Source organism: Panthera pardus, unplaced genomic scaffold (assembly GCF_024362965.1).
Source record: "Panthera pardus isolate Hobbes unplaced genomic scaffold, ASM2436296v1 HiC_scaffold_10, whole genome shotgun sequence".
NCBI classification, from domain to species: Eukaryota; Metazoa; Chordata; class Mammalia; order Carnivora; family Felidae; genus Panthera; species Panthera pardus.
Genome location: NW_026526655.1, coordinates 55,287,100 through 55,300,659, shown reverse-complemented (window position 1 = coordinate 55,300,659; position 13,560 = coordinate 55,287,100). Strand labels below are relative to the sequence as shown.

The 13,560-nt window shown below is 35.9% G+C and overlaps 1 protein-coding gene and 1 non-coding gene across 3 annotated transcripts in view; both read left to right on the top strand.

Annotated features, from left to right (window-relative positions):
* RBM45 (RNA binding motif protein 45) overlaps nucleotides 1-12,865 on the top strand; it is a 39,674-nt gene extending 26,809 nt beyond the window's left edge. For both annotated transcript variants that reach the window (XR_002083188.2, XM_019460625.2), the window contains one exon: nucleotides 12,791-12,865. The gene's annotated coding sequence lies outside the window, so the exon portion shown is untranslated. The remainder of the gene's footprint in view (nucleotides 1-12,790) is intronic.
* Nucleotides 7,740-7,842, top strand: LOC128772729 (U6 spliceosomal RNA). Its single transcript, XR_008416898.1, has one exon. It is a non-coding gene; the product is annotated as a U6 spliceosomal RNA (small nuclear RNA).
* Nucleotides 12,866-13,560: the final 695 nt, after the last annotated feature.

Below are 13,560 nucleotides of genomic sequence, written 5' to 3'. Positions count from 1 at the left end.
TCACTACATTACCAAAATGAACCAAAATTAAGAAGAAAAGAATGAGGGAAGAAAGTTGGTGGGTATTAAAATCAGTAAAACTACTAGGATAATGCAGATAATTATATTTAAAATATATTATTTATTAAATATATATTATAATATATAATTTATATTATATATAATATATATAATTATAATATATAGTTTATATTATATATAATATATATTATAATTATATATTTATTAAATATATTTATTAAATAAATAAATTTATTTATTTTCTCAAAAAATTTAAATGGGGTTTATTAACTCCAGATTAAGTTAATGAAGAACCAAGAAGGGATCACAGTTTCTTTTTTAGGAGGTGAAATGAGGGGTACAATCCAAACTTTTGTGGAAAAACAACAACTTGTTTTTTACTTTGAAAATTAAATGTAAGTTTAAGAGTCTTATGAAATCTGTTAAGGTGATTAATAATAAAATTATTAACAGAATGTTTCCTGTCCAAATCCTTGAAAAAGAAAAAATGGAATTGCATATTTGACAAAAGTCAAAAGAAAAAGAAGAGCACTTAAGACCAAAACTGTTTAAATTCTAAAATCAGAATGAAGTGATTTGCTTCTTCCAGAACACTTACCTTTAAATCAAATTCTGCCACATACACCTAACATGAAATGTATTTCAGAGTACAAGAGAGAAAGTATAAGTAGCATATTCACTCCTAAAATTACAATTAGTAGTGAAGACGACAAACCATAGAGTTTATATGCAGGATAATATAGGATTAAAATGCAGAAATACAAAAACCTTTAATGTAGAAATTGTGGGAGATCTTAAATGTTCTGTGAACTATCATAACAAATCAAGTAGAAGTGAGATATAAATGGGAAAAAATAATAAAGCAGAATTACTATATAGAAAAAAGAGGATATAATTTTTTTCCTCAAATGGAATTGTTTACAAATTGATCAGATAGCAACATTGAATAACAGGCAGTGTAAGGGACCCAGAAACATGTCTTAACTTCTGCCCATCAGCTCATAATATTTACAGCCGGGATCATAAAACCATCAAACTAGTTCTAAAGTGTGTTTAGCCTCTTTGTTCTAAAGACAAATTGTAAGGAAATCATGTACCTTCTATTCTAAACCTGGACCCTCTGGGCCTCCTTCATTCCTGGAGGAATGAAATGGATGAGCATTTGGTGCCCATCTTCTGGACATTACGTCAGCATCTGAGCGGACTGTAAAAGCTGAAAGCAATCCTTGCAGTCTGATAATTCCCTTGAAGTTCATTTTATAGGGCAGAAATTGTACAGTCTCTGTTCTTTGATCACAAAGTAATAAAACCAGAGAATAAAAAGCACAATCACTTGGAAAGTAATTTTAAAGGCCTCTTCTAGTTATTTTGTCAAGAAAAAATGCAATAAAAGAAGAGCGAAACAATGGGGAAAAAGGGTGGGGGGGTATGTTTAAAGCTATGCTAAAGGGCATATTAATAGCCATTGTTGCATAGAGAGGGAAAATGGGTGAGTAAAACATAACACTAGAAAAAGTAACAATAAAGATAAGATTAATTAGAAATAAATTAGAAAAGGGGCACCTGGGTGGCTCAGTCAATTGAGCATCTGACTTCAGCTCAGGTCATGATTTCGTGGTTCATGGGTTTGAGCCTCACATCTGGCTCACTGCTGTCAGAACTGAGCCTGCTTCAGATCCTCTGTTCCTGTGCCCCTCCCCTGCTTGCACTCTCAAAATTAAATAAACATTAAAAAAAGAAAATTAGAAAAAAAGTAAAAAGGCAACCTGGCAAATGCATTTTTTAAAAATTCAAAATCAGAAATAAGGTAATGAAAAAACAGAGGAAGCTTAAAAATAAGTGCCATCCTCAATTATATATTTTAATTTAAACATTTGTTATGAAATGTTAGGTACACAAGTTTAGAATATCCAATCAACAAGAATTAGAAAACCTGACCAGGTCAATAACCAAAGAAAAAATTCAGGTAGTTATCAGTGAATTTTAGATCCTCAAATGAGCCCCATCACTTCTAAATTCTTCCAGACTTCAGAAGCACATTATTCCTGTGGTTTATAAGTTTTTCCATGCAGCCAGAAAAAGGTGAGAATATATATTGATTTTGCATAAATAACATTACCCTGACAGCAAAACTGAAAAGGCAATGAAAATCAAATCCATATATTGTTAATTTACCCATGACTATGGATATAAATAAGCCAAATAAAATATTAGAAAGTGCAGATAATATGTCCCAAGAACATTTCACCATTGCCTAGTAGGGTTTATCCTTTGGTGAAAAAGCAGTTTACATGAAGAAAAATTATTACTGTAACACTTATTTTCATAGGACCATACTAAGATCTACAAGTTGATTACTTACCCATTCTTGTGGTTGTGCAAATGCTGTGGACAGTTCAGATTATATTTGGTTTACTTGAAACAGTCACTAGCTGGAGGAGTGGTATTAGTCTGACGTATGTATGAATCAGTGTCTAACCCTCCCCTCTAACTACATGATGGCTATATAATGGAGAAAGTATGGATGAATATTAGTGAGGGAACCAAAATGTCTAAAACTGCTTCTTAGAAAAATAGCTAAATTTATTGAGCCCTCACTATTTGCCAGGCATAAGGCTAATTGGTTTGCATACATCTCAAAACTTATGAAGTAAGTACAGTTTTTCTTGTTTTATTGAAAGGAATCTAAGGTGCTTTGAGAGAAATGAAGTAACTTGCCCAAGATCACACAGCCAGCAAAGGGGGAAGCTGGCCTTCAGATACAGATAGTCTTCTTTAAAATCCATGTTCTTAATCTGTACACTAAATGTCAACAGCTGTGACAAAGAATTCAGAAACTACCACACACCAATTGAATATTATGCAACAACAACAAATCCTTCCAAAACTATGAGACAGCATGGAAATACTATATCCCGTACAAGATTGAGAAGCTTTTGTGAGCAAAACCTGTTTATTTTTGTAGCTTCCAACCCAGCTATGCACTTTATACATAATAGGCACAAAATGTTTATTTAGATTACAACATAAAGGGTTCTATGCATGTCTTTTACTACAGAGATTCCATAAACAAATCCATATTTTCTATAAATATCCTGGTAATTGTTCAGATGCCATCTTTTAAAATTGAGACCCTACTTACTAGGCTGAGTTTTAAAGATTCAATTTCAATTTTATGTTTCTGTTGTTTTTCATAAATGTATTAGTGGCTAAATCACAGTCCACGTACAAATCTTGGTGGTATTTTAAAATAACAGGTAACATTTATTGAACTCTTGCTAAGTCAGTACTGCCCTAGGCACTCTAAGGCATTTTCCCATTTAGCAGTCCTAATAGTTGTGTGGAATTGAGGTTAAATGACTTCTGCCAGGACACACAGCAAGCAAATAATGGAGCTAATATTCACACTTAGGGAGTATGACTCCATGCCTTCACTTAAGTTCACATTGTGTAATTCAAGTGCTGTTCTCTGTTTAAGAATGAAGTATAAAATCTTTGTTGTAAAAATAGAGCATGTAATGAAGAGATAATTTCATTCCATTGTGTGGCCCCTTGAGAGTGTGGGGTGAAGAGAAAAATATAACTGAGATGAGAGGAAGTGCAGAAAGCAAGAGAGAAAGGAATAAGATGGCAAAATAAAGAAATGATGACTCAGTGGCTTTGTGGTCAAAGCATTGGTTCCTTTTTTTTACCTTGGTTGTACAAGTTTAACTAACAGCTCTATTAAGCACCTGTGTACTGAGTGCCAAGAGACATGATGGTGAGAAGAAAAAAAGATAGCTTCCTTGCCTTTATGTAAATTAGTCTAATTCAGATTTAGTTGAAAACTATGAGGTCAGGGGCGCCTGGGTGGCTCAGTCGGTTAAGCGTCCGACTTCGGCTCAGGTCATGATCTCGAGGTCCGTGGGTTCCAGCCCCGTGTTGGGCTCTGTGCTGACAGCTCAGAGCCTGGAGCCTGCTTCGGATTCTGTGTCTCCCTCTCTCTCTGCCCCTCCCCCACTTGCATTCTGTCTCTCTCTGTCTCAAAAATAAATAAACATTAAAAAAAAGAAAAGAAAAGAAAACTATGAGGTCAGCTATCACTTGGGTTAAAGCAGGCTGGCTCCTCCTGTACCTAGCTCTTTCAAAGGATTCACCAAAACAAAAGAATTCCCCTTTTACTGTCCCTCCCCCAATTTGTCCACACCTAATTCTTTTTGTTTTACAGGGTCTTTTTGTTCTGTTATATTTTTGAGGCAAAACTATAATGCGGTGTGCAAATAATAAGTATTAAGATTCAATAAATTTTGACAAATGCATATATACTCTGGCAACTCACTGTTTGAGACTGTTTCTGTGTCTCTTGAAAGGAGAGACTCTCTCTTTTCAGGAATGTTTTTATCGTGAACAGTCTTGGAAGATAGTGTCTCCCTCCAGAGCAAAAGGCAGGTTTGTTTACTGTCCAGTATAATAAAGGTAATGTCTTCTTCCAGAGCAAAGGGCAGGCACAATTACTGCCCTTTATAAAAGATTTAGGTTCCTGAAGCTTGAAGATCTTCAGTTCTGACACAAGTATACACTGTATACACAGCATCTTTCTGGACCCCTCTGTGTTACCTGTTTAAGGCTTAGGGAACAAGAGGAACCAATGCGAACACATCCAAACTGCTTATTGTGCTATGGATAATAAAGTTCTTTGTCTCTGACCCAGGAGTTTTGTGTCTTCTGCCAGCATCCACAAGACTGTTAGGCTAACTTGCTATCTTGCAAGTAGGGTGAAACGTCAGACCCTTCACGGTTCTTGACAGCCACCCTCCTTCAAGATACAGACTTTTCCATTGGAGCAACAAGTTCCCTCACGTCTCTCTCCCATCAGTCTCACAAGAGACAATCCTCTTTCTGATTTTCACAATAGATAGTTTTGCCTTTTCTAGAACTTCACATACATGGAATCATACAACATATACTACTGTTTCTCTGCTGCAATCAGTATGTCTGTGAGATATATCCATGCTGTTGTGTGTATCAGTGGTTCATTCCTTTTCATGTCTGAGTGGTATTCCATTGTTAGAATGGTCCTCAATTTATCCATTTCCCTGTTGATGGACATTGGGTTGTTTCCAGCTTGCAGACTAAAGCTTCTGTAAACATCCACATGTTTCTGTTTGGTAATGTTTTATTATATACAGGAAATCGGGAACAAATCACGTAGAGTTGCTTTTGAAGATTGTTCATTTTTGTTTTAGAAGACACTTATCTGATCTGGACCCAAATTTCCAGCTCCATCTCTTTTGCAGTGGGCAGCAGCTGAAATTTCTGTCACAGTTTTCAGCCTTCCATCTGTCGTGTTTCACCTGCCCCCTTGGAGTCTCTCCTGCACGAGCACAGCTAAAGGAGTCAGCTAAAAATTGGGGTGAGGTTTATTATAGATTTAAGACTCTGTAGGTTGTGACTCTTTCCCTTTTTGATTATCCTCCCTAACTTCAAAGTTGCTTGGGCATCTCTAAACCCAGCCAGCCCATTGACTCCTCAAGCCAGTATGACTGCATTTTTCTGCTTGAGTTCTAGCATTTTTTCACTCAAGAGGATGTGAGAGTGTCCTCCGGCAAAAAACTTTATAAACACAAATCTCACCTGGTGTGATTCCCAAAATGTTTATTCCCCTCAGTTTCTGCCTGCTTTTGGTCATTCTCCAGTGCCTTCAAATAGCTGTTTTTCAATATGTTGCCCAGAGTTTATAATTGGTATAGAAGATTTAGTCAATAAAAGCTTCTTTACCATTTCCAGAAGCAGAATTCTGCCTAGTATATCTTTATCCCTTATTTTAAATCTTCTGTGTCATCTTACTTTGGATATATCTCTTATAAGCAACATGGAACTGGTTTTATATTTTATGGAATCTGATTCTGTTTGCCATTCAATATGTTGGTTTAATTGTAATTTACGTTTATGTGATTGATGGCCTCTGGATTTAGTACCATTTTATGTGTTCTGTTTACCATTATTTACATTTGCTTCTTTGGTTCTGGTCTTTCACTAGATTGAACAGATTTTCCCCCCACCCTTTATGTTTTCCTCATTTGGAAGTCATAAATTGTATATCTCTTCCTTATGTATATATATAAAATATATATACATGCATATGTATATATAAAATATTTATGTCTATATTTCACATATATATCTAAATATACTTCTATAAAATTTTTGCCAAAGTCTTCAGTAGTTCTGTCTTCCTTACAAACTGGAAAAGAACATTAGTTCCTTTTATTTACCCTTTTATTATTGACTAAAAATTTAGCATCAACTTTTTTTTCTTTTTGGTGCAATTGTAAATGGGATTGTCTTCTTAATATCTTTAATTACTTCATTGTGTAGAAATGCAACAGATTTCTATGTTAATTTTGTATCTTGTGACTTTACTGAATTCATTTATCAGTTCTAGTTTTTTGGCAGAGTCTTTAGGGTTTTCTGTATATAGTATCAGATCATCTGCAAATAGTGGTAATTTTGCTTCTTCCTTACTACTTTGTATGTTTTTTTATTTTTTTCTTATCTGATTGCTGTGGCTAGAACTTCCAACACTTCTTATTCCAGCAGAATAAGAGTGCAACCTTCAGTGGTTATTCCAGTGAGATGGGTTTAGGAGTTTTGTTTTGCTTTTTTCTGTAAATGCCTTTATTTTGCTTTTACTCTTTGGATGATAACTTTTGCTGAGTATAGAATTCTACATTCAGAGTTCTTTTCCCCTCAGCAATTTGAAGCTGTTATTCCATTGTGTCCTATCATTTACATTTCCCATTTAGAAATCTGATATTACTTTAATTCTTTATCATGCCTTTAAAGTTAATTATTTTTTTCCTCTTTGGTGAGTACCTTGTCTTTCCTGATATTAAAGGAAAAGCTCTAAGTTTTTCACCACTGAGTATGATGTTAGATGTGGATTTTTGCATATATGACCTTTATTATGTTGAGATATATTCCCTCTAAACTTACTTTGCTGAGACTTTTTATTGTGAATGGATTTTGTACTTTGTCAGATGATTTTTCTCCATTTATTGAGATAATCATATGGTTTTTATCTTTTCTCTTGTTAATGTAATGTATCACATTAATTGATTTGTAAGTATTGAACTGCTACTTAATCATGGAATAAGGTGGAATAAATCCTACTTAATCATGGTGAATGATTTTTTTTTTTTTTTTTTTTTGAGACAGAGAGAGAGACAGAGCACACACAAGTAGGAGAGGGGCAGAGGGGGAGAGAGTGAGAGAATCTTTTTTAAAAAAAGACTTATTTATTTATTTGTTTGTTTATTTACTTATTTAGAGAGTGGGGGGAGGGGCAGATAGAGGGAAAGACAGAGAATCCCAAGCAGGCTCTGCGCTGCCAGTGCAGAGCCCGACACAGAGCTAGAACTCACGAACCGTGAGATCATGACCTGAGCTGAAACCGAGAGTTGGACACTTAACCAACTGAGCCATTCAGGTGTGCCAGGTTTTTTTAACGTGTTGTTGGATTCAGTTTGCTAATGATTTGTTGAGGGTTTTTGCATCTATGTTCATAAGAGATAGTGGTCTATTGGTTTTTTTGTTTTGTTTTGTTTTGTAGTGTCTTTATCGGGTTTGCTACCAGGATAATGCTGGCCATAAAGTGAGTTTGGAAGCTTTCCTTCCTCTTCTATTTTTGTTGGAATAGTTTGAGAAGGATAGGTATTAACTCTTTAGGTGTTTGGTAAGTGATTGCTTCAGCAGCACATACACAAAATTGGAATGATAGAAAGATTAGCATGGCCCCTAGACAAGGATGACAGGTAAATGGTAGAATTCACCTGTGAAGCTATCTGGTCCTGAACTATTATTTGTTGGAAGTTTTTTGATTACTGATTGCCTTTCATTGCTAGTAATCAGTCTGTTCAAAATTTTTATTTTGCCTTGATTCAGTTTTGGAAGGTTATGTGTTTCTTGGAATTTATCCATTTCTTGTAGATTGTCCAATTTGTTGGCATATAATTTTTCATAATATTCTCTTACAATCCTTTGTATTTATTTAATGTCAGTTGTTATTTCTCCTCCTTCATTTCTGATTTCATTTACTTGAGTCCTCTCTTTTTTCCTTCAAGAGTCTACCTAAATGTTTATCTTTTCAAAGGACCAGCTCCTGGTTTCATTGATCTGTTCTATTATTTTTTTCATCTCTATTTCATTTATTTCTGCTCTAATCTTTATTATTTCCTTCCTTCTACTGGCTTTGGGCTTTGTTCTTCTTTTTCTAGCTCCTTTAGGTGTAACGTTAGATTAGCATTAACGTTTTATGGATTTTTTAAAAAAATAAATATTCAAATATACCAACATATTTATGCTCACTATTGTTTCTTTTTGTTAAAATAACAACTTAATGATATGTCATTTATATGCCATAAAGCCACCATTGTTTTTTGCATTTAACTTCTTTCTCTAGGGTTCACATTTTTTCTTGCAACCTTCAGTGGTTATTCCAGTGAGATGGGTTTAGGAGTTTTGTTTTGCTTTTTTCTATAAATGCCTTTATTTTGCTTTCACTCTTTGGATGATAACTTTTGCCTGAGTATAGAATTCTACATTCAGAGTTCTTTTCCCCTCAGCAATTTGAAGCTGTTATTCCATTGTGTCCTATCATTTACATTTCCCATTTAGAAATCTGATATTACTTTAATTCTTTTTCATGCCTGTATAGTTAATTATTTTTTTCCTCTTTGGTAAGTACTTTTCAGACTTTTATCTATATTTTTTCTTAGTTTTGTTAAAAAATACTTGACGTATATCAGTGTATTAGGTATGCAGCATGATGGTTTGATTTACTGTGTTTGATATCCTGCAGTTTACCATGATGTGTCTAGATATGAATTTATGTTTATCCTGTTCAATACAGAGTGCACTTCTAATTTTAGGGGTCATTATTCAACTTTGGGAAGTTACTTGGCACTATCTCTTCAAATATTTCTTCTTTGTAATTTCTCTATTTCCTTCTTTTGGAAGTTCCATTAGATAGAGTCTCTCAGTTTGCCCTCTGTATCACTTGTTTTCTCATTCTTATTTCTTAAAATCTCTTTCTGTTATGGGGGGTTTGGGAGGCTTGGTTGGTTAAGCATCAACTCTTGATTTCTGCTCAAGTCACGATCTCACAGTTGTGAGATCGAGCCCCACTTCAGACTCTGCACTGAGCATGGACACTACTTAAGATTCTCTCTCTCCCTCTCCCTCTTCCCCTACCCTGCTTGTGCTTTCTCTCTGTCTATAAATAAATAAATAAATAAATAAATAAATAATCTCTGTTTCATTCTGGATTAATTACTCAGTAATGGTTTCTAATTTGGATATCTCTCTTCGACTATGTGCAGACTAGAATGTCCATTGAGTTTTCTATTTCCATAGATATATTTTTCTAAAATATGTATGCATCACTTTATCTTTTTGAGTGTATGGAACAGTCTTTTTCTTTAGATTGTCCTTTTATTTTTATTTAATATGAAGCAAGTTATTGTTCTGATTATTGATTTTATGGCAGTGTTTTTTAGTGGTAGATGTCTTCATGTGCTTTGGAACTTTGATTTTCATTTTCATTTTGAATGGGAAAGGTTGCTTTGTCATCTACACCTTTCTAAGGATTTTGCACTTGGCCAACAAGTTCCCAGGGTCTCGAGTCTCAAACCAGGTCTTGCATTGACAGTTTGAGGTTTCTCCCCTGTGTTGATTAGTTATTGCCAATTCAGTCTCAAAATCTCAGTGGTACACAACAATAAGCATTTATTTTGCTCACAAGTCTATGGGACAACTCTTAATTCAGACTGTGGGTCTATAGTCACCTGGGACAGTTACATGTGTGCTCATTGTTGAGCCCAGGCTGAAGGAAAAGCAGCTATCCAGGGGACGTTCATTTCATGATAAAGGCAGGAGCACAATAGAGGAAAGAATTTTGCAAACCATTGTGCAAGCATTTCAAACCCTTGTTTATATAACTTCTACAAACATCAGTTGGCCAAAGCAAATCCGATAGGCAAGTCCCCAGTTAAGGAGCAATTTCTTCAAAGTTACAAGGCGAAGGGTTAACACAAAGAAGGGTGAAGGATCAAAGTCAGGAGTCATTTCAGTCAACCACAGTCCACTCTCTTGGCCACAATTATTTGTATGTGTCCCACAGAAAAACAGACTCACCCTTAGCCCAAGACCTCCAAGACCCTCATCCAATCATGGCATCATGATCAATATTCAGTAACTTATGACATACATCAAATTTGAATGTGGCTCCCATTGATCTGGAAGCCTATGAACTAAGATAGTGAGGGGGAGTGTAATCTTCCCCCACCATTATACAACATGGAATGATGGAACTGGGATAGGATAACTACAATTAATTCCTAGTCAAAGGGGGGAGATTAAAAGGCATTACCATTCACTTTTTCTGAAATACCATGGGAAAAATGTACTCCTATTCTGAGAAGAAGGAATTTTCCTTGATTAGACCCTAATTCTCCCTGGCAGTGTGTCTCCAGTCCATCGTTCTCTACTGCTCTTGGCTTCACCCTCCTAGAAGGTGAATTCTTTAGATTTCTGTCTTCCCCCTTTGGTCACTTCTGAAATGGGCATTGGGAAATACGCCCCTTGTGGTACTAAGAAGCTTTCTCAGCTACTTCCTGCCTATGAAAAGCCTTTGGCCAGACATCTTTTTTATATCTCAGTCTCATTCCCTTTTAGTCTTAGCTGGTGGTTTATCACTAACAACTCTCTCAAAAATGGATTTTCTATGCATTTGTTTTCAGTGAGTTCTGTTTATCAGAACCATCCTATGATTCTTTTTGGGACATGCCTCTCATTCTAGACTTCATTATGAGAAACTTCCACCCATTAGGCTTCTGAGGGACCCCTGCCCTTAAGTTTTCTAGAAACGTGTTGGTCCAACTGAGAGGTTCTACCAGGCATCTCCTTAATTCTTTCAGCTGTCTTAACAAACGAAGTTGCAGCAATGCTCTTGGTTTAATACCCCACCCCCACCCCCCACCCAGGCTGAATCTGAGACTCTCTTGCTGGCTTGAGATGAAGAGTTTTATTTGCCAAATAAGCAAGTTCTGGGGGCTAAAGTCTTCTTGCAAGTTGGAAGGTTTTTTTTTTCCCCCTGAACTTATCTCTTTCTTATAGTACCTTATAAAATAGAACTAAAAGTAACTGGCTCATACTTTGATCACATGCCTAGAAATCATCCTGCTATCTTTTGTGTTACCACTGGCAACACTTTTATGAAATACAGGTTGCCATTTTTCAGCTTCTGTAATAGTTTCCTTACCATCCATCACCTGCCCTCTAAACTAATACCACATATTTTTAGGCTTTTATTACTTAGCATCTCAGTATTAGGCTTTCTGCACCAGCTAGCTATTGCTGTGTAATGAACAACCACAAAATGTCAGTGACACATAACATTAATCTTTTAATTCTCTAGTGGGTCTGCAGGTCAGTTACAGCAGCTTTAGGTATCAATGGCTGAAGCAGCTCTGCTTTATATCACAGGTCTGTGGGCAGGTGGGACAGCTCTGGTCTGCAAATACTCGTGCTTAGGCCCAGGTTGAACAGTGGCAGTTACCCCAGGGAAAGCCCTTTTCACTGAGGTGACAGAAGTACAAGAAGGTAAGCCCCGTGAGACAAGCACATTCCATCACATCTACTAATATCCCACTGGCCGAAACAAGTTCCATGGCTGAGCCCTAAGTCAAAGGGTGGAAAAGTATACTGCCTTCTGTGGAAAGACCTTCAAACTTAGCATAGTAGAGGATATGGGTACAGAGAGGGGAGAAGCATTTGGGCCAGTAATTTATGTCACCCTCCATGGTCATATGTGGGACTGCACTTCTGCTTCCGGAAGCATGCAGCTTCCCATGAAGTAGCCAGCAGCAGTGTTTTAAAGTTCCCCTGTGGGAGAGTGGAGGTGAGTGAGGATCACCCAGCCCAGCACCTAGTTTTAGGCAGGGAACCTGTCCTTGATCTCCATCTCATCTAGGCACTTTTATTCTCTACTCCCCAAAAACGTGTCGACTCTCAGTTGCTTCTGCCTACTTCACAATCCAGTCCAGCAGGCCCATGGATGGCTCCAGGCCCCATTTCTTTATTGTATTTCTTTTCTGTTCCCACCTCACAGAAATGTTTATCCTATTGAACAAACTCGTGTCTCTTTTTTTTAAGCTGTATATTTTTTCTTACGTATCACAGTCATGGATTTGGAGCAGGGGAAACCTTGAACCTTGAACTTTAACAGCATTGCCACCCAAAGTTGTAGAATACCATGTGAAGTTTCTCTTTTATTTCTGTGATGCTTTTTAAAAATAAAATCTGTTTTGACATCTCTTGGCACTTAAATATGCCTAAATTTAATACATTACAAAATATAACCACTTTCTCAAAGGATACACATCAATATTGGAATTCAGTACATTTGGAAAAATGATCAGGCTAATTGTATAAAAGGAAAATAGGAAATAGTCCTCTATTCTTAACAATAAATCTGATCATTAAGATAAACTACTTTTAAATGTGTATATTAAATATTAGTATATTTTATCACAACCCGGTTATCGCATTCTCTGTTCTAAGCCTTTCCAAATTTTTATCTCTTCTTTGTTTTTTGACTTTTTACTATATACAATGTATTACAGAAAATTTCAAATATATAATAAACACAGCATAGTTTAATGACCTCTATGTACCCATTACTGAGCTTCGTAATTATTAATCATGGCAAACCTTGTTTCATTTATACCAGGGTTGGAGAAACTATGACCCACAGGTCAAATCCAGCCTACCACCTGTTACTGTAAATAAAGTTTATTGGAACACAGCCATGCAGTTTGTTTAAATGTTGTCTCTGCCTGCTTTCATGCTACAATAGCAGAGTTTTGTAGTTGCAACAGATTGTATGGCCTGCAAAGCCTAAAACATTTATTATTTAGGATTTACAAAAAAAAAAAAGTTTGCTGACCATTATAATGTCCTCTGACCCACCCTCCTTAGCAAAAGTATCTCTTTCATATTTCATTTTAAAATATTCCAATATGTATTCTAAAAGATGAGGACTCTAAAAAACAATACCATTCTTATCCTAAATAAATAGCAGTAGTTTATAGTTTTGTTTCTTCTACGAGTGTCTCACTGAAGAACAAGTGAGAATTCTATAATATTTCTTTTTCTTCATAATGTGTTATCCAGATCCACCGTAGTCCACCCATAGTCTAACAAACCATTTTGTTACCTTTGAAAAAAACTGCAGACTTTTTATTGTCATTAGTAGTTCATTCTCAGTAATTTTAACAGTTTCACACCTTACCTGTAAATGACCTCAAAGAACAAAATATTCTGAATTTAGCAAAGCATGTGAGAAAGTTAATAAGCAATAATAGCACAGTCACCAGAGAGATTTCAGCAAAACTGCAATTTGAGATATACTAAAGGTCCTATGAAAAAATACAACATATAGGGGCACCTGGGTGGCTCAGTTGGTTGAGCATCCGACCTCGGCTCAGGTCATGATCTCAC